At 36.5% G+C, this 22,392-nt stretch overlaps 1 long non-coding RNA gene across 1 annotated transcript in view; it reads left to right on the plus strand.

Moving 5' to 3' along the window:
- Window positions 1-904: 904 nt before the first annotated feature.
- LOC127500822 (uncharacterized) overlaps window positions 905-22,392 on the plus strand; it is a 99,706-nt gene continuing 78,218 nt past the window's right edge. Inside the window, exon 1 of the long non-coding RNA XR_007926436.1 lies at window positions 905-1,351. This is a non-coding gene — a long non-coding RNA (uncharacterized LOC127500822). The remainder of the gene's footprint in view (window positions 1,352-22,392) is intronic.

A 22,392-nucleotide genomic window follows, 5' to 3' on the forward strand; every position in this document is an offset into this window, starting at 1 on the left:
TCCAGAACAGGGAAGAAATGTGATCTAAGTGTCTTTGACTGTTGAACGATTGTTGGTGCCAGACGGCAGTTTGAGTATCTCAGCAACTGCTGATCTCCTGGGAGAGCACAACAGTCCCTGGAGTTTATAGAGGGTGATGAAAAAAAAATCAAGTACAAAAGTTGGTACAACTCCTGAATGCACAGCAAATCAAAAGAAATCTTGCTTTTTGTAGACGTAACAGATGGTAGGGTCAGAATTTGACGTAAACCACATGAATCAATGGATCCACAATCCTACCTTAAGTCCAGGCTTGTGGTCTTGGCAATCCCAATGGACTCTTCACACCAAGCTTCGCCTTAAAGAAGTCACTGATCAATCCTAGTTTAGGAACTGTTTAATCTGTTTTACTATGCCTTTTCACTGCCATTATAAAGCTCGGTCCTGGTTTCCACTACAGTGGACATGTAGGAAATCAATGCCCTGTTTTGTAACAGAAAATTCATATTTTGATTAGAGTGTGTAACACATTTTCCTGAGATGTTGATTTATGACGACCGATTTGAAAATTAGTCAGATTTAAATGATAATCACAAAATATTTCCGTAAGAGTGCTAAATTTGATCACTAAATTAATGTCAGTCATTTTAAAGACCAAGGAGAAGTTGTTGTCATGGTGAAACCTCCAAACATGTATCTCTGAAAAGCCCTGAATGTGCTTTACAGGACTCTATCCAGACTTAAAACTATGTATGGTGTCAGAGAAATTTACTAAAATATGTACAGTGGACAAAATTTAATAAAATGGTCAAATGAAATTAATAGTAAAGCTTTCTTTGATTTTATCAGGGAGACGGAGCTGATAAATAGAATATAAATTTCTGTCTGTTCCACACTCTGGAGCAGAAGGTGGCGGTAATGCACCTATTACGCTGGTTGCCAGCCGCCGTTAAACCCAAGAAGAAGAAGACCTTAGGTCCCGCCCACTGGTATTCAGTCACATAATGACTGACACCTATCTACACTAGATGCGAGCGTTGCGTCTCGTCAAAAGCAAATAAAGCAGTTATAATCACTAACGCTGTCTACACTGGATACAGTATACAGATGCCTGTTTAGTTTCTGACATAGGCTACTCCAACGTTCGCTTTGACGATTCGACTTAAAAAGGACACCCGCGTCAGGAACAAGTGCATAATTTATTTTTAATGGCGTCCCGGATCGCATCAGACTTGGAGGATTATATGTTTGTTTGGAGCATTTGACAGCTGATTGTTTTGTAAACGAGGCAGAGTGTAGGCTAATGCGTGTTTCGCAAAGAAACCTTGTTGAAAGATGAAGCAGCCAACTGACAGCAGCCATGTCGCAAACCGTAAGTATACAATTTATGTAATGCTTTGACATAAATGGCTTTATAAAACGGTTAGTTCCTGTCCTTGATTCTGATTGGTCAATAGCTGTTTTATTCATGATAAAACAGGACTATGACCGCTTCACCCAACGGTTCTGTGTATCACTACATAACACCCTTAGCAACCACTCTTAGCAACGTAAACTGTATGTTCTCAATTGATATTGTTAATTGAAGCTTACTGTATTATGTAGAAGAGTATTGTGAAAAAGAGATCGAGTGAGCGAGTTTATTACCTGCATTCAGATTTAGCATTTTCCTTCAGGTCAGTCCTATGTTCATAATAAAAAAATCTGTTTAAATGTCCGATGTATCATCTTGTCCTTTTAACATTTAATTGGGTTTTCACGTGACTAACAGCGCAAGTCAAAGCATTTGTCAGTTGCGTCTTGTTCCGTTTTCAAAACAATTCTTTTCAATGTAAAAGTCTTTACTACTGACTGACACACTCATAAAGACAGTCTTTGCCGCCATCTAATGGCGTAATAATGTAACTACTGTTGCTGTTCACGGTCAGTGACTATTTTTTCCGGCGGAAGGAAGGCTTTTAGAAAAAGTTTACTTCATGAATGTTGCATTGATACATATTTCTGGTTTTAATATTTGTAGTGTGTGGTAACCGTTTTATAAAAGCAATAAGGTACTTGAGACTAGTGCTGTATCGTGAATAAGTTTCGCTTCGCGCCGTGCCTAACCACGCCCTTCAGCCGTGACTTATTCACGATACAGCACAGTCTCTCGTACCTTATTGCTTACTTATATGGATATTTTTAAAACTTTTTCATATACAATAACGTTAGCCAATCATAACAGTGGCTGTTTACTGATAAGCCTTAAAGGAGCTGCCCCTTAAAAACAGATAATTTTAGGCAGAGAGGGTCAGAATGAGGGTTGAAAATAAGTTTTTCTGCATATATTTGTTTTTGTGCAAAAAAACAACAACAACAACAACAACAAAAAAAAAACTTTATTACCATAAGTGAACCTTAAGGAATAAATTAAATTAATAATAATAAAAGAATCCATGTCATGACCCCTTTAAATGCTACAGCCTATCTGATTAATTTATTGCTGCCTGCCAACCATGTAATTTATGGTCACAGTCTGGTCATATTCTGGTTACTTCTAGCAAGGCAACACACTGTCGCACAGCGCACATCAGGCTGGTCCAATTGTGGTCCAATCAAATGGGCAGGTACTATATTGATAAATGTTACCAGTGCACAGTTTTGTTTTGGAGGCTCTTAAAAAGCATAAACAGACTTGTTTTTCCCTGTCTGTTGGCTTTGGCGTGATATAACTAGTGAAGAGTTTTGGACTGTGCACATTGTTTGCGTTTTTGTGTTGCCATCAGTTGGTATCATTTTCCTGCAGCTCTAGAGCAATTATTAACATGGCTTTTACAGCTCAGAATATAAACAGAAATGAGAATTTATCCCTTTTACTGTTGTAGCCTTAAAGTTGCTATAGAAAGGATGTCTAAGCTCATACTCTTAAGAGGCTTCTTCACAGTACACGGCCTCAACTCTGAACCTCATTTTGGTCCCCTGTATTGCATATCTGTCTGTGTTGGTATTAAAGAAGATATATGAAAGTCCCACTCCAGCAGCATGAGGAAGGCCTGGCTGCTTCACTGGATGTGGATGGGGTTTAATTAGCTCGTGGGCCCTGAGGACACAGTGAAGACTTACTGGGATTAGTAAATTGCATTCCTATGCTGCCAGCATTCTCCCATGTCGGGTCTCATTTGTATTCATGGGTATTTGGGAGGAAAAAAAAAATCATATTCCCCCAGCATGCTTTCTGTCTCTGTGTGTTGTGTGGGGAATTAAACTTATTGTTTAGGGTGCAGTATTGATATGATAGTGGTTGGATGGACTAAATTGTACTCAGTGTTTTCTTCTGCTTAGTCTGTTGGACATTTTTCATAAGTCTTCCATTGTGTGGACACAAGCATGGAGTGATTCATATGTTACTGTTTACTGAAAAGTCAGTGTAGGTTTACTGTCATTCAGAAGAATCAAAATACGGTGACTCCTCTAGTCACAGTGCAGGATATGTAAAATAATACAAATACAGACAAACATTGAGCAATGTAGCAATAGAGACATTTATAATATTTTAAGTAAATATTCAGTAAACTTTTATTTTAAGTAAACTTGCATTATATTGTCAGTTATTTTTGTCTATTTTTGCTCCACAAATGAAAGAACAGCAGAATAAACCATTATGTGTCTCAGAGCAACACGCCCCAGCAAACATTTGGATGTTTAATGACCGTTGAAAAGACGTCCCTCTGACACGTCCCGTCATGGTTGAAAAATAGTTCCAAAATTGAAAGTTATGAAAAGTATCTAAATGCATTTTTAGGAAATGTTCTGTGTTACCTCTTTTTACTGATTTGTGCTGTCCTACCGCGACTATATTTGGCCAGGGACACACATTGTTCCCATCGGACCAATGTTTGCTGGGACAGCAGTGTTTTGTTTCTGAATAAATCAGTGTTTTTGAGCAAATCAGTTTGATTCAATGACTCCTTTTATAGACACATCTGAAATCATACTTCCCTTCTATATAGTAGGTAAAAAAACAGTATGTGACAAAAGTATTATGTCTGAATTCACAGTACTCATAAAAGATACCTAGATGACCTACTTTCAACAAGATTCTGAAGTATGCATGTAATGGACATTTTACTATCCCATGTGGCTACGAGAGAGGATTTTTAAATGGCAGTGAAGTGACGTAACTGATGCTGGTAGGTCACATGATGACAATGACAACATGATGAATGTACTACATCCGGATTACATTCATATTACATACATTCATACTATATGGAAAATACTACGCAAAGTAAGTATTAATTCAAAACGAGAGTTTTGGACGCAGCCACTTGTTTTGACTCATAAATACAATCACTATTTGAGCGAATCGTTGAGTGAATGATTCAGTGACTAACTCATAAATACTAGGGCTGGGACAATACATCGATTCTCAATTTGGAGCGATTCTGATATTTTTCAATGTATCGCGATTCTCTCTCAAATTGATTCTGAGTGTAGTTTTTAACAGCAGATGGCGCTACGTGATTTAGAAACACCCGTACTCTGCTTGCTTCCAGTTCCTTTACACACACCACTTAAACCTAAAATAATCATTCATAAAGTTCAAAAAGGTTGAAGCAAATTACAAGGGTGTTCGCAGTGTTTACATTAATCTTGTGTCATAAAAGCATTCTGAGCCGTGGTGCAAGTATATTTAACCACTTACATGACTCAGCCGAACACAGGATCGCTGTCCAGCACTCTTCTTCATGAGCATTTGAGTGTGCAGTTAAAAACTAGCCTAGAACGCCATCTGCTGTTAAAACTAAGCTCAGAATCGATTCGAGAGAGAAAATATCAGAATCGATTGAGAATTATTGAATCGCCGAATCAAGAATCCATGTATTGTCCCAGCCCTAGTAAATATAATTACTTGTCGACACCTTCTAGTGTAACCTGCAGAAGGAGTAACTGAAAAAGGACATCTGAAGTTAATAGGTCAAGACAAACCCTGCTCGTAATTTCACATTAAATTAATTAATTAAAACAAAGTCACCGCAAGGATTAAATAGCTAAAATAAAACACAGTCTTTACTGAAGAAATAACATAAAATAGATAATTTATCTGACGTATCTATTAACATTAAAAATCTGAGTATACATAAAACATTTGAAGCCCTCTGGAATGCCCCTTAGACTTCTATAGTGCTTTACCGCATACATTATTTTTCGTTTGTTTACAAATTGAGGGATTATTCAGAATTTTTCTGAAAATGGCACTTTGAAGTGTTGCTGTTTTAGTTTGGCTTCATCAGACTCATTACTCTAAAGGTAATGGCACTCTCACACCACATTAAGTCCTGCTCTGCACTCCTGCCCACACCAGTCCACACTAGCCGCGGTTTAATAACCTGTACCACACACGCAGCATCACTCATTCTCCATTACACACACACTACACAAACATTTAAATTTGCCTCCTGGGGGGAATGAGAGCGTTTGCACTTGTTTGGGTGGAAAGAGCGAGCTGGAGTCAGGGAGATAGCGAGCGGAGGAGAGAGTCAGGGTGAATGTTTGTCGATGCAGGACCTTGTTGAGAACAGGAATGCTGATGTGTGGGCTCTGATGCATATTTATAAATGTCATGGTGTGGCCCAGGAGCCAGTCTGTGTGGATGTGTGAATGAGATCTCCACAGACATCAGCCTTTTACCCAAAATTCTCTCTCATGCAGATTATAAAACAGCCTGTTGTAGTTTCTCCAGGAACATTTCTTTCTTTCTTTTTCGTTTTTTAACATTGTTTAAACTTTTTTGTTTTTAAATTGTTCGTTTTTTCTTTTCTTTTCTTTTTTTTTGTAAACCTGACATTTTCCATTAGTTTAAAGGGCACCTATTATGCAAAATTCACTTTTACATGGTGTTTGAACATAAATATGTGTCGGCATTGTGTGTACACAACCACTAATGATAAAAATCCACCCACTCCTCTTTTTTTTTTTTTTTTTTTAATATCCATAAATCATAAGAAGTGTCATTCTGGGCAAAGTGACGTCATTTTGCACAAGCCCCGCCCATATTTCTGCTGTATCGTCTGACTCCGGTTCGAACATAAAAGTCTGAACACTGCTGCAGGCAGTTTCTGACATTTTCAGTGCGTGAGATTGTCCTGTTTTTTTGTTGCATGAGCTCTTGAAGCTCCACCCTCATCTTGAAAGGGGGCCGGGAGCAGCAACTCATTTGCATTTAAAGGGACACACAAAAACTGTGTTTTTGCTCACCCCCCAAAAGTGGCAATTTTAACATGCTATAGAAAATATCTGTGGGGTATTTTGAGCTAAAACTTCACATACACACTCTAGGGACATCAGAGACTTATTTTACTTCTTGTAAAAAGGGGCATAATAGGTGCCCTTTAATGTTCTGGTGAACTACTGTCTATTTTAATTGCTCAAAAAATATACTTTATATTGAAGTATGTTTTTAACTTCATGGTGTTGCCTAAAAGCTAATTCTAAACAAAATCCCAGCATAATATGCATGCAAAAAATGCTATAAATATAAAATGTTTTTGTTTTACTTTTGTCTTTTAAATAGTATGTATTATAATTATTAATTCCCCCCTCTCTCTCTCTCTCTCTCTCTCTCTCTGTCTCTCTCTCTGTGTGTGTGTGTATGAATGTATATGTGTACACACACACACTTAAAAAAAAAACAATAAAAAAATGCATGTGTAAATAAAATAATTATCCTTCACTGATATTATTATTTGAAGTTAGTCCAGTCATAAACAATGTCTATTGAAATTAAGCCATATTTTATAAAAGATTATGCCTACTTCAGTTCAGGATACAACAGACAGACAGTTAAAGATTCAAGAATATCTTATAGGCCACTTACTAGGTTTTGACTTAGGTTGGAGGAACATGAAGGAGAAGGAGAAAAAAAAGACTTCAATTGCGATGTGTTGAATTGATATACCATTAGAAGAAAAAAAAAATGCTCTCAGCCATGGCAGGTTGAGAACGTTTTTTTTTCTTCTAATGGTATATCAATTCAACACATCGCACCTGTAAATATTCTCTGGATGATTTTTGCTTGCTTTACTGCATTACATCTACACTATTTAATCTGTGTGCAATGTGTTTTGAACTCTCCTAACACCTGTGTAATCTCTGGGGATTACACTCCTGTAGGTTCAGATTATTTGAGAGCTTTTCTATTGTTGGTTTAATACAGATTCAGCAAGTTGCAGCTGAACGAGAAAGAAATGGAGGCAACGAATGGGCTTGATGAATAACTGCGGTACTGCTACTGACAGCAGACATCAGAGCTTTGTTTGCACTCCTATTGATGTGTTTCTGTTTGTGTGTGTGTGCGTCACGCTCACTGCTTCTAATGCTGAGACGAAAAGCTGTGTGTGCTATATAGACGCTGTTATCATTTAATAGCCTGCACTGGAGTATGTTTATTAGGGCTGCAAATCAATTACAAATTCCAGTTTTAATTGATTTAATGACATTGAATGCCCATTAATTAATCAAATGAACTGCATTTACTTATAATTGATGGGAAAAGCCACCATATTAAAGGGATAGCTCACCCAAAAATTAAAATTATGATTTACTCTCCCTCAAGCCATCCTAGGTGTATATTATCTTCTTTCAGACAAACACAGTCTGAGTTATATTAAAAAATATCCTGGCTCTTCCAAGCTTTATAATGGTAGTGAATGGCGTTCGAGATTTTGAAGCCCAAAAAAGTCCATCCATCCATCATAAAAGTAATCTGCACGGCTCCAGGCGGTTAATAAAGTCCTTCTGAAGCGAAGCGATGGGTTTTTGTAAGAAAAATATCCATATTTAAAACTTTATAAACTATAATAACTGGTGTCCGGCAACAGTCGTACACAAGTTGAGTTCCGACTGAAGAGTGACCTCTGACCCGACGCATGATGTATTAACAAACTTAAGATAATTTAAAAACATTACATTATTGTGACAAGTAAGCATTGAATAGATATTACAAAAAAAGTAGATATGAAATATATTTTGTAAAATCATTGACCTAGACCTAGTACCTACAGTCTACACAAACAAATTTAATCGAGTCTGTCTGACACTAGAGGGGTCAATCTATGACAATAGATGCTTTATATATGCTTGGAAAAGAGACTAACTACTGTACTCGTCCAACATGAGCTCATGTGTCACTGTAAACCCTAACACTCAAAATTAAATGGTTTAAGTAGGACAAACTTAAATTAAACAAATTAGTTCAGTCAAATTAACTTTTATAAGCACTTTCTTTTTCTTTTGAGTTCGCAGAACTGATATATTTTAAGTAAACTGAACGGTTTCATTGTTTTGAGTTTTATGAACTCATTTCTTTTAATTTAGACAAACTTAAGTTTAACTGAAACTGGGCTGGGATTTCTGTTTCCCAGAATGCTTTGCCCATGGCACTCGAAAGGGAGAATAAATGTTAAATTATTTACATATTTAGATGTATATTTTATGTATGAACAATTGGCAAATGTTTACAAATCCTTACATATTGAATTCATGTAATTAATCAGTTTATTCTATTGTATTTATGATCATTGAGATTGTTTTCAAGTTGCCGTTGACAAAGATTTTACATAAGTGATATCAGTTGCTTATTGGCTCTCACCTGATTTGTCACTGATTGTGACATGTAACTATACAAATAAATATTTGACATTTCCATAGCTGTAAATGCGTGATGTTCACATTTTAGATGCTGTCAGTATGTTGTACATTTCATTGTAAATGTTACATAGCCTACTAATAGTCATGTGTAGCTAGTTTGATGTAGTCTCCGTTATATAATAGAGAAAGTAAGTGTTATCATATTGATTGATACCAGCTTGAATTGCTCTGATATCAGGAAAATACCTTGTTTGTGTGTTGTTGTCTTCAGTACTAGTCCTTGTTATTTGTAAGTCAGCAGCTGAGTGGACATTTTTTTTGCTCTAATCTACACAGTCTGCCCAAACACACTCTTTTGTTCTGCTTTGCATCTGACAATCAGCCAAAAAATGCACTGGGAGAAGTGTTTAGTTTGCAAATGAACATTGGTGTGATTATTTATTGACATTTCTTCTTAGTTTCCAGAGCTCATTCCACTGCTTATATCAACAGCCTGCAACTGATCAATCCACTTCCTCAGTCAGGAAATAAGCAATAGACACAATATGCTTTTATACTTTACTTTAGATCCGTACATACAGGCTAGGCTACAGGAAGACAGATTGAAAGAAAGCAAGGTCGAGGGAGATGTAGATAAAGAGAAAAAAAAAAAATCACAGTGACTTTAGTAATTTTTTGTGGTCTGCAGGGCTCAAGTCTTCCTCTCCTCCACAACAGTTTACCAGCAGCAGATTCGCAAACTCCAATCGTTTAACAGCCACCACAGGCCTGCATATCCCCATTTCTCCTTCATGTTCACTGAATCATTCTTGCCCTGCATGGACCCAGGGGAAGGAGGATCTGAGAAATCCTCTTTCTCTTTGTCTCCTCGCTGGGCGCTCTGCTGCCACCCTGTCCTCATTAAAAGGAAATGGGGGCACGTTTGCTATCTCGGCTCGATGAAGGAGCAGACCTCTCTTCCTGTGGTTTTTCATTCACTATTATCAGCAAACGGTTTCATTTTCCCTCTACCACCATGCTCTGTCTCTTTATTTTCTAATTTCCATCACCAAGAAGCTCTTTATTTCTCAAGCCCCCACACAAAGCAACGTATCGCATAATGATGTATTCAGATTTGACATAAGGTTAATGTGATTCTGGCGTGTAAAAATGTCATGTAAATTTATTATCCGGTAACTATAAATAACTGCATTACATAAAATGTGTGGTATTGCTTTATAATCATTTTGTAATGTATCACCAGCTAATCTTAGATTATTTTACATTCATCCCATATAAAACTTGACATCGCGTTACTATGGTGTTGAAAAGCAGTTGCTAAGGTGCTCTGAGGTGTGTATGTAGTCTGCAAGTCTCTATGATATATTTTGGTCTCTGCATATGTCTTGAGTCCCCACTTCAATGTAAGTCTTTTTTTTTTTTTTTTTTTAGTGTTTTGTCATCCACTAGATGAAATTCATGAGTCTAATTGCCTAAAATTAATAGAAAATCCTCAATAGTTTGGTTTGCTGGCTGGTTTACTAGTCTGAGCTTGTTTAAACTGGTTTTGGCTGATTTATGTTGTTCTCCCAGCTTGGCCAAGTTGGTGTCTAGAGTCCACTAGAGGACCTCTGCAAACTTCCAAGAGGGCCAAAAGATGACTTAAAAGTATTTAAATTAATAAACTATTATATTAAAATAATTTAACTTAAATCTAAATGAAAATGCTTAAAAAAAAAAAAGATATAAACTGAAATCCTATTTCTCTTTTCCTGTCCCAATAACTATTGTTTTTATGCAGTTCTTGAAACTTTCATTGTTAAATGCTTGTGCACTTGAAAGGGTGGATTCTGATTGGCTGTCGATGTTTTTCTCATTCATCTGCTTAAATTCATCTGATTTAATTTCTCTGTGTTCGGTTTTTGTTATAGTTGTGGTGTAGACGTCACGATTCTCACAGAATTAAAGTAATTACAACTTTATAGTTATCACCTTTGATGTGGATTGCCCTTGAGGTTCAATTTGTTAAATTGCTCGGTAATTGTAAACGGCCTACACTTATGCTATGACTAACGAATAGGCTAATGATTAAGCTACTTGACAGATTAATAGTTTTTTTATGGTTATTATCCTGTTGAATAAGCTGCAGTGCGCAGTCTGCACAGTTATGGTTAGTAAGTTCTGTTTACAGTTATAGTAGAACATAACATAATCGTCCGTTGATTTGGACGTTAATATTGATATAGTTAAAGTTATCATTCTTGGTGCACGGGCATTTACTGATGTCACGCTCACAAGTTTAAGTTTATTTGCATTTTACAGTGGCTTTGTGCTCAGCACATTCAGGCAGAATTTAGTCTGAACACCTTTTTTTTTTTTTTTATTAATGATGTATTCATGAGAATTATAATAGTGTTACCATTTATATTAGTATTTTCAGTAATGCTTTACAATAAGGTTCCACTTGTTAACATTAGTTAACAATAGAAGTTAACATGAACTAACAATAAAAAATACTTTTAAAGCATTAATCTTAGTTAATATTATTAACAATAACAATAATGTATTAGTAAATGTTGAATAGAGTTGACAAAGTACCGACTTCGGTATCAATCGGTACTGAAATTTAAAAAATGTGACGCTTTGAGCACTGTTGACCGGATTCGTAAACGCATCTGATTGGTCTTTGTGTTCACGCACTCATCAGATATGTCTGTGATTGGTTACAGTGATCAACGCACGGGAGTGTTTAAAACACATGGAAGTGTTAGAATTTGAAAGCGGGAGTGTTTGAAAGCAGGTGTCTGTTAGCGGATTGGTCCGCGATAGACGCCTTCTTTCAAACGCTCCCGTGTGGATCTGTGTAAGCGCTCAGTGAAGAGCTGACTATTGATGACTGTTTACAATGTTTTTGAAGTGTTGATCATTGTAGCCAATCACAGTGATGAGCGCGTCAACACAATGGCCAATCAGAGGTGTTTACGAATTCACTCAACAGCGCTCAAAGCTTCACATTTTTAATATATTAGTACCGACATGGTACCGAAGTCGGTACTTTTGACAACTCTAATGTTGAACATTAATATTATTTAATGGAATTGAGCTAACATAAACTAACAATGAACAGTTGTATATATTTTTTTTATTTATTAACTAACGTTAACAAAGATTAATAAATACTGTAACACATGTATTGCTCATTGTTAATGTTAATGCTTTAACTAATGTTAACTAATAGGACTTTATTGTAAACTATTACTGTATTTTCTGTGGTGTTAAATGTTCTTTCCAGTTCCTTGTAAAGCTCAGAGGAGAGTTCACCTTAATGGCCTTTTACAAATGCTCATTTGAGCATCTATTCTTAGGTTTTCCACACATTCTCCCTGGGGCACACAAACCTCTTATGGGAGTGTGCGTTTTCTTCCTAAAACTTAGCCAACTCATCTCGCTTATTCAGGGAGGTAAGTTATAAACTCCTCTGCAGTAAAAGACTGATGATGTTGTTTGTCATTGACCTTGCAGCACCATAACAAACTGAGGTGAGCACTCCATAAATACTCCTGCTTGAGTTTAGCCATTACTGACATTATAGCTGTGTTGTATGCAGTGACCCTATATGTTCAGTAGGGGATATTTGTACACTACACTTGATGCCATTTGTTCACTTGGAGTGCCCTGTAACATCATGAAACACAGATGACACTTCAATTGATGAGGTGATGAAATCACTTAAGTAATGTAAAGTAAATAAATGTAATTTGAATTTGCTGTATTGAATGAATGAATGAATTCAACCATATTTATATTTATATAAAAATGTTGGATCAGTAAAGAAATTGTTACTTTTATTCATCAAGGATGTATTAAATTGATCAAAAGTGACATTAAAGACATTTATAATGTTACAAAAGTTTCAACATGGGTAATTAGAAGAAATGTTTCATGAGCAGCAAATCAGCATATTAGAATGATTTCTGAAGGATCATGTGACACTGAAAACGAGTTAATGGCTGCTGAAAATTCAGCCTTGCCCTCATAGGAATTATATTTTAAAATATATACAAATGGAAAAGTTTTACTGTTTTTGCTCCTATTTTGATCAAATAAATGCAGCCTTGGGGAGCATAAGAGCATGAGCCTCATTTTTTTTTCTCTTTAAGTCTCTGACGAAGACGGAAGAACAGGCCTTCTGTCTGCTATTAAAACAAAATGAAGAGCAATTGGGTGTGTAATTGATGTTTTATGCAATATTGTCATTCTTGTGCTGCCTCAGAAAATGGTGGGGCATGTAGTTTTGTTGCTTCATAATCATTTTCTGACAATATTTTTCATCAACAGTTCATAAAATTCTTATGGTACATTCAAACTAAATGGTACATTCAGCATTCATAATTTATAACCAATTTGAATTTGCTTTCACCATGATTCTTTAATAAATGCAGGCCTCAACAAATTCAGCAAAAAAATATGAACAGTTTCCCACTGGTAGTTTCAACACTGTGGTGTCGTTCACACCCCGTCAGCTCATATATGATCATTCTGAGATGATTTTTGTATAAAAGGTTGTCAGATAGGTCTTCTGAGGTTAGTGACTTTTTTACTTTAACACTAGTTTTATCTACAGTACCTTAAATAGCTTGTTTGTAAATTTAAGAAAACTGCAGCTGTGGTTCACCCTAAAAATACAGTGACATTGTTTACAATATTACAAGATGGCAAATTGGTGCTTGTATATTTTATAACTTAGTCGTATATGTCATACAAAGTTCTGTCATGAAACTCTAGATGGCACAGGCCAATAAGCTCTTAAAGGTTTAGTTCACCCAAAAATGAAATTTCTGTCATTAATTACTCACCCTTATGTCGTTCCAAACTTACGACCTTAGTTCATCTTCGGAACACAAATTAAGATATTTTTGATGAAATCCAAGAGGTTTTTTTTATCCCCCATAGAAAGTGACATAAGTACCACATTCAAGGTCCAGAAAGGTAGTAAAGACATCATTAAAATAGTCAATGTGACTACAGTGGTTCAACCTTAATGTTATGAAGTGACGAGAATACTTTTTGTGAGCAAAAACAAAAATAACGACTTTATTCAACAATTTCTTCTCTCCCCTGTCGTTCTCTTACACTGTTTACTTTCAGCGCTTCTACGTCAGAATGCTGGCTCGTTATTGGCCGGCTCCTGAACAGACCTCAAAAGGTGCAATGACGTTGCTGCCTATGTGTGGTTCAGAAACCCTTGGATTTCATCAAAAATATCTTAATTTGTGTTCCGAAGATGAAGAAAGGTCTTACGGGTTTGTGACAACGTGAGGGTGAGTACTTAATGACAGAAATTTCAATTTAAGTGAACTAACCCTTTAACCAAATAACAAAATGTAATGCAAAACACCCTAATGTACAGTCGTGTCCAAAAGTAATGGCAGTGACATAAAGTTTGTGTTTTAAAGGATTGCTGCTTAGTTGTTGTGGTGCTGATTTACATTGTTTCTAGATTATTGTGCAGAATGAACAGTAATTCAGTTTGAGAAGATTGTAGTAAGATCTTCAGAAATCATACAGTATTTTTGGGATGATTGATGCTGTTCTGAACTGTGGAAATGCAATGTGCTGTTTTGAGGAAAATAGATCTCATTAAGCGTAATGAACCTGGCATCCTCATGAAGCCCAATATACGAGTCTGAGAAACCGCACTCTCCAAAATCCTTCAGCCTCAATCATTACCCACAATCCCTCTGCCTCTGCCTACATACTGTCCTGAGCTGAACCTGTTTCTGGGGGGGAACAGATGCTCTCCTTCCACTTATGACGGCCCCCCTCCCCTGCCAAAGACCCCCGCAGGAGAACGCTGACTTTCAGTGAGTCATCCTCTCAGTTCTTCCTCTGACATTCATGGGGATTTTAATAGCTCAATAAAACAGAATTCTTCGATTAACATAAGGAAGTTAAGTTGGCTTGGGGCCACCTTCAAAGTCACCTTGATTTCGACAGCGCAGAGCATATTTCATCCCGCAAATGGGCATGGGTCATGTATGAACTACATTTCCCAGAGTGCACCGAGTGTTTGTGGAAACAGTGGGACAGATGTGCGGCCGTCTGCATGCTTCATTAGGTGCCCAGCGTGGTTTGAACTTGACGGGCAGACGTCGTGACCACCGTCTTTCGTTTTAGAGCCTGGGGAAGGGATGTCTAATTAGAACAGGTGTCTCATTCAGGTCCTTTTCTCTGCTGTGTCATTACCTGCTGCTTCCAGTCAAGAACAAGTTTTGCCTGAAGGTGATTTTCAGGAGATTGTGATAATTTCCTTTGCTTCATGTTATCCTCAGAGAGTATTTATCATTCTGAATAATTTATACGGGCCTTCTGTAGGTATCTGTGATGTAAGTGAGCATGTGGACTGAGGGCTGGTTTTTAATGATCTAGTGTTGATGTGCTGTCCAGATTGCAGACTTCTAATGAGGACTATCAATGTGTCCTGTCCAGCATTAGAGAGGGACTGTCTCAACTCCATCTGTCGTGCTATCCTAGTTCTTAGCACTTGTTCTGTTTCGTGCTGTCATTTTTAATAGCAAACTTTACCCACCTTAAAGGGATAATTCACCCAAAAAATAAAAATTCAGTCATCAGCTTTCTTCTGTGGAATATTAAAGGCCCACTGAAGTGTCTTGGAACACACAGCATTATTCAATGTGTTGACGTAATTTCAATTGAAACAGGAAGACAGTGCGGTATATATCGAACAGCCCCGCCCCTTTTTTAAAATAGCCAATAGCGCTTTGTTTATATCACAGCTTGGCCAGAGCCGCTGAGCTCAGTAAATCTTTGGTTTTCTTTACCATTTCCTCCTAATCTTCTCTATGTCACTTTAAACAGCATTCTGTGCAGAATTCAAATTGGTCCAATACGTTTTGTGGTCTGCGCCGACTGGAGCAGACTCTTCTCGCGCTGCGGCAGTTCACGTGACACTAACGTGACTTCATTCGCGTCAATGGAAAGCATAATTACACTGTCTGAATCGTTCCCTATCCCCTATATAGTGCACTATGTGCCATTCACCATATAGAAACTAGTAAATGTGTGAACAAATGACAGATTTCAGCCGCAGATAGAGTAGGAGGGGGCGGGACTTCAGATTCTAGAGAGTATTTGATTGGACAGAAGATTTGATGAGAAGCTGAAGTGCGTGGTGATGTCATGAAAATCTGTGATCCATTTTAGCGGAAGTGAGAGACTGTAAGTTTTGAATGCTTATATCTCCTAAATGCGAATTTTGTCATTGTTTTGGAACACACCAGCTTATTCATAACCTTTAAGACTAACATATTCATATGAAAAGCTAAAAAACGTACATTTTGATTTCAGGGGGACTTTAAAGAACATATTTTTAAGAATGTTGGTAACAACTTTTTTGGTTAGGACTGCTCGATTATGGCAAAAATCATAATCATGATTATTTTGGTCAATGTTGAAATTACAACTACAGTATTTACTATGATTCTTGGTGGGTGATATGATTTAAAACCTTATTTTACAGTATCAGTGATATTTCACAATTGCTGATATCAGGGCTGGACTCGGACTTATATTTGGCCCTGGACAAATCCAGCCCATCCGGCCACAAGTTCCCGCGTAAATGTTTTGATGGGGTTAGGGCCTTAAATTGGAGTAAATAAAATAAGTAAAACAGGACAGTAACAAATCATAATAACTATTATGAATTTACTGCAAATGCAGCTAACAAAATTAATATTGCATTTTTGTCACATAGAAATGCACTTGACAGTAAGCATTAATTTTGAGCTAGGATGTAAAGTAAATTTACTGCTATTAAATTCTGTCATAATTTCTTACCCTCATAATGTTCCAAACCAGAAAACAAAAGATATTTTGAAGAATGTTGGTAACCAAACCATTTTGGTTACCCTTGACTTTGAAAAAAGGCTTTTGAAAAACTATTCATAATAGTTGGAAGCCAACATCGACATGAAGGCGAGTAAATGATGACAGAATTTTCATTTTTTTCTGAACTATCCCTTTAAATGCCCAGCATTTATTAGATAATTAGATGTATATTCTTTACAGCTGCTTGGGGGAAAATGTAATTATAATTTATTGCCATTATAACAAACTATTAATACTGTAACAACCTTTTGAAGGCAAATGAGAAAAAAGCAAATGGCCATATTTGTTGTTGGAGAGGTTTGAAGCTCAGAGAGTGCACCATGAGCAATTACCATCATGCCCTTGAGCACAGCACCTGTCCTCGGGTCGCTCTGTAGGGCTGTCACTATAATAAGTCACTCTGATATAGCCTACTGTATGTCACTGTGGTTAAAACTGCTGCTATTGGCTTACTATATATGAAAATTAATATTATATAATCATATTTAGTTTAAATACATAGATGGAAAAAAAAATGAATGTATTATAGTGCAAAAGCATTAAATTGCATACAAAGACGCTTTTTAACTGCTTCTGCTTCTGGCCATTTCATTTTCAAATTAGTTTTATTACTTTTTGAATAGATTTTGTTTTTCCCTTACCAAACATCCACAAAGCTAATTTGTGAAGTAATCATAAAACATTTCAGTATTTGATTGTAGGAATTTTTTAATATCAATTTTGCTACAAATTATGACTGTCCCATTGTGTCATTTATTTATCAAGGAGACAGCAGTGTCAGTGAAGAGCTTGAGATGAATTATGAGGAAAAAAATGTCAAGGGAAATAATCACTTGTGAGCAGTGTTATTTTAGTATTATTATTTATATGCTAATATAGTTTTTATTAATATTTTGAATTAATACAACTGAAATAAAACTAAAATAAAAATTACATTTAATACAACTAAAATAAAATCTTTTATATTTTCAGTTTTCATTTTAATTTTAGTTTCTTTTTTTTTTCAGATTCAGTTTATATTAATTATTTTATGCAAACACTGGGGAAATATTTAATATTGTGTATTTAGGATATATAAAATGCAAATCTCATCACTGTTACTTCCACCAGAATGTTATCATTCAGTCACAACACATTCATATGAGGTTACGAAAAAAATGGGGTTCACTTAAATTATTATGTAAAGCCATTTAAGTGCCCATATTTGGTGAAACACCTGAATATAGGCCTATATTATTATTAATATATATATATATATATATATTTTTTTATTTGCTTAACTTTTATTAAAGCAGCACAACTTTTAAAGGGGATATATCATGAAAATCTGACTTTTTCTGTGTTTTAAGTGTTATAATCAGGTCCACGGTGCATCTACCAACCCAGAAAACGTGAAAAAGGGCAACCCAGTAACTTTTTGTCAAGCCTTTCTCTGCAAGCACGTGAAAAAACAAGCCGCTCAAATTTCGCTCCCCTTGTGATGTAGGAAGGAGAACTTATTATAATATTACCGCCACTTAATTTGCACGTTTCCACCAACGGTGCCATGATTTGTTTTCGCAAGCAAAAATTGTGTACCAGTTCTAAGGCCATGGCAAAAGTTCGAGCAAAGCATGCTTACTGTTGTTGGCCGTGACAGACGAGCACAGAACGCTTTTTAGAGTCTCGTTAGCTTGGATAGCCTGCAAGTTGACCCTGGCATGCTCGATTGCTAAAAAAGGAGCGTTTCTGTCTGAGTGATATTTTTGAAAAAAATATTAGACCATTCACAGCATTTGATAGCAATCATAAACATTAGCCTGGTGTGTATGGCTCTGTTTGGCAAAAAGGTACGCTATGTATAGTGGACGTCCATACGGGTTTTGCAAAAAAAAAAGATTAACATGACGGCACATGCTAGAAGTAGATAACATATGTCATTCCAGGACATACCTATGGACATCATACTATCGCTGTAGCTTCTCATTTCAGGAAAGATGTTTGACGCGTGTTGCTTTTTCAAATATACATTATAAGCGACTCAAACTTGCAGTGCTTTCAGATGGATTAGCATTTGGAGCCATACTTCATTGACAAGCTGCGCATAAAAAAATAATTGCAGCCTTTGCGATTTCATAATCGTACCAAGAATCGCGTATAAGCACGATTTCAATGTTATTTTTCGTATCGTGCGATAAATCGTGCAGCCCTAGTTCCATTCCAAAAGTTGTAACTTCTTCCTGAGTCTCTCCATCAGTGTCCGACTCCGGTTTGAACAAGTAAAGCGCTGACAATCGTCATTTTGGCTGTGTGAGATTCTCCCGCTTTGTTATTGTTGAGCAACCAAAGCGCGAGCTGTTAAAGCTCCGCCCTCTTTTGATAAGTGGGCCGGGAGCAGCAGCTCATTTGCGTTTAAAGAGACACACACAAAAATGGCATGTTTTTGCTCACACATGAAATAGAGGCAAATTTGGCAAGCTATAATAAATGATCTGTGGGGTATTTTTAGCTGAAACTTCACAGACACAGACTTGTGAAAAGGGGCATAATAGGTCCCCTTTAAGTTGTCTGGTACCACTGATCTCAATACTGCTGGACATTTAACATCAGCTTGTAACATTTATGTTGAGTTCATTTATATGCTCTCTGACAAATTTGGTAAACAGTCGCGATCTCGTCAACACATAAAACTGCAGACATATTATGCTAAGGCCTCTTCAGGCATATATGCAAGAGTTCTTTGAATAACAAAAATAAGTATCACATTCTACATATGTTCTTTTACAAAAGTGGCTTTAATAGAGAGTATTTCTGCTCAGCAATGTGGACTCTTCAGGCAGACTGATAAGTTCGTAGTCATTCAGGTGGAGAGAGGATAAACATGGCAGTGAATTCCCGGAGAGAGGGATAGGGATTGATTTCCCGCTGAAACCTGCTTTAGTGGAGCGTGAGAGAGTTTCAAGGGACTTCATCTCTCCTCACCACCAGACTGTGTCTGCGGCTCATCTTAGTGTGGGTGAAAGAGCCCATCTACACCTTGAATTAGCGCTGCGACTAGCGTTCTAGTTGGTTGTGTCGTGTCGCTTGCAGTGTGGATGAGTGTAAGAGCCCGAGACAGAGTGTGAATGTGAGAGAGACGGCTTCCTCTCCTTAAACTATTTACACTGCAAAGTGATAGACATAATTATCCAAGTGTTAATGGGAGAATGGTGAAAAAGAGACTAATTAAGGGCGTCACAGAGGAGAAAGAAGAGGCAAGCGCACAAACAAACACACACACACACACACACTGATGCTGAAGATGATGGATGATGTAGCAGTGTTAGGGAAGATACTTTCTCAGTACTCATAATTTAAAGTTCAATCACATTCAAGCTACATTTTTGAAAAGTAGTTAGCTACACTTCAAGCTACTAACAAAAAGTAGCAACAATGAGGCTATTTAAGACATTTGTTTTTTGATAACTCTGGTGATATAGCTCATTTTGTTGAGAGCAACAATAAGGATCTCCATTAGCATGATACTCAAAACTTGAACAGATGCATTATATAGGTAATGAAACTAAAGCACCCTAATTATATAAAACAATGATGAACATTTAACTTCATGCTTCTCTATGAAAAAGTAAGGCATAAAATTTAGTACAGTGTCTCATGAATGATTTTTGAACCACTTTTCTAATGTGAACTGATTTAATAAAATGAATCAGACTCAGGATGGAGAGGATAGCTGTGTGCAAAATGCTGTCACAGAAAAATAGCAATGCTCTGTTATATAAGTATAATCTGTGTATAAGTATATACACTACCATTAACATTTTGAGGACAGTTTTTTTTTTTATAAATGTATTCAAATCAAATATTTCACAATATTACTGTTTTGACTGTATTTTTGATCAAATAAATCCAGCCTTGGTGAGCATAAGAAACTTCTTTCAAAACATTAAAAAAAATCCCAAACTTTTGTATCATAGTGTATATTTTATAATTTAATTTTTGAAAAACTATTGCACATGACACTGCAGGCACTGATGAAGGGTTGAACCCTGAAAACATTCTTCTGCACTTTTTTTTTTTTTTTGCCTCTGTATAATAAATTGATGTATTTTTGGCTGATATTTTGAAGTGTGCGGATCTTCATTTTTCATTTTTTCATTTTTGAGCTTTTTGGATTTACGCACCAAAAGGCATTTTTACATTCACTTCTCCTTGGTGAGTGTTTGGTGCTCTTTCTTTTTTCTCATAATATTTAATTTTAAAATTATTTATTATTTTATAATTATTATATAATTTCTTGTGTATATAAATTAATTTAAGGTGTCAGATCAGAGTTCACATTTGTAAATTTTATGGTGTGCAGTGATGGTATCTGTCATATTTTCATAGTACATATATACTATTCAGTATGGATTAGTAGCATATGCCAGATATACATGGTACTCCAATGTGCTTCAAAGAATACCATGCTGCATGTCCAACAGTATGTCCAAAAAACATCTGCGTTCATCATAGTGTTCATATAATAAACATAATTTAAATAATAATCAGTTGTCTTTTTAGCAGGAATTGTAAGTGCAGCCCTTCTTTGTTACTGTTGTTGATTGCAGACCATGATGTCACTGTCCGAATCACCACAGTTATGAAAACTGTCATGTCAACTTAAAATCAGATTTTCCCTTTGTTCCTGTAAGTGGAGTAATTTGTTTACTTGTTGTCTCTGTGGAATTTCCACATAGATATGTATCTCCTTGAGCACTGCCATGGATTGCTGAGGGCAATGGAGATTGATTATTCCTCTAGATATCATGTTCATAAAATAAGAGCCATATATCCCTGTACATTCGTCAGTCTCCCCTTGCAGAAATGCAAAATGGTTCTCAATCTCGTATAAATGCCATTTTGACTCATGCCAAGGGTGTTCCATAAAATTCCATAATCATAAACAAAATGCTTCTTCAGAAACATTACAAAGCCAAGTTCAAGGTTTATTGTCTCATAACCATTAATAAAAGTCCAAACGAAGACGGTCGCCGACCTTGAATAAAGTACACTGGCTGTCTGCGCTTTGCCCTTGTGCCGCTGAGTTCACAGCGAGTCCCATTCGTCTTTAATGCTTTCTTCCTCAGTTTTTTTTTTTTTTTTTTTTCTCAGCCAGTTTCCTTTTGTTTATAAGTGTGATCAAGTATCTTAAACTCACTGCTAGCTTTATTATGTTTTAATAATAAATTTATTATGCTTTCTCATTCTAAGAGCGCATTTGATTGAACACAAATTTGGATACGCCCCTGGGTGTGCATTTCTCTTATCCCAAAAGAGAAATGTACATTTTTAAATATGCTAAATCTGCTAAAAGTGACTTTTGTCAATGTTTAGCAGTACACTAGCACACAGATGACATCAAAGTTAGCACACTACAAGCCATAAAAACAGGATTTTTAAGTGTATTTTCGACCGTGGCGTAATAACATGCCTCTCTGTTTTACGTCTCTCTTGGCATATTAATAAGAGTCTTGACTCCAGTAAAAAGGGTTGGGTATATAGAGACTTTTGAGTGTGTTAGGAGTGTGCGGGTGTATGAAATGTGCAACGATTGCCTTCACATGGAGCGGAGAGTCATTTCATAGCCCGACGGGACTGGATAAGATCTCCCAGATGTGCTGCTTATCACTCCTACACTGTGTGGAGAATATTGCCAGATAATCAACTTTGCCACTCTATAATTAGTTCTGGTTCACTAAAGGAAAGTGTCATAGATGCTTGTGCGTGTGTGCGTGTGTGCGTGTGTGTGTATGTGTGTATTTGTGGGAACACCTCACAGAAAATACCTCATCTTAAAAAACAAAAAACAGCTTGCAGGAGAGTGGGCTGGTTTCTTGCTTTTCAATGCAAATGTGGTTATTAGATGTAACATTTTTTTTC

This window comes from Ctenopharyngodon idella, chromosome 19, assembly GCF_019924925.1.
Source record: "Ctenopharyngodon idella isolate HZGC_01 chromosome 19, HZGC01, whole genome shotgun sequence".
Lineage (NCBI taxonomy): Eukaryota > Metazoa > Chordata > Actinopteri > Cypriniformes > Xenocyprididae > Ctenopharyngodon > Ctenopharyngodon idella.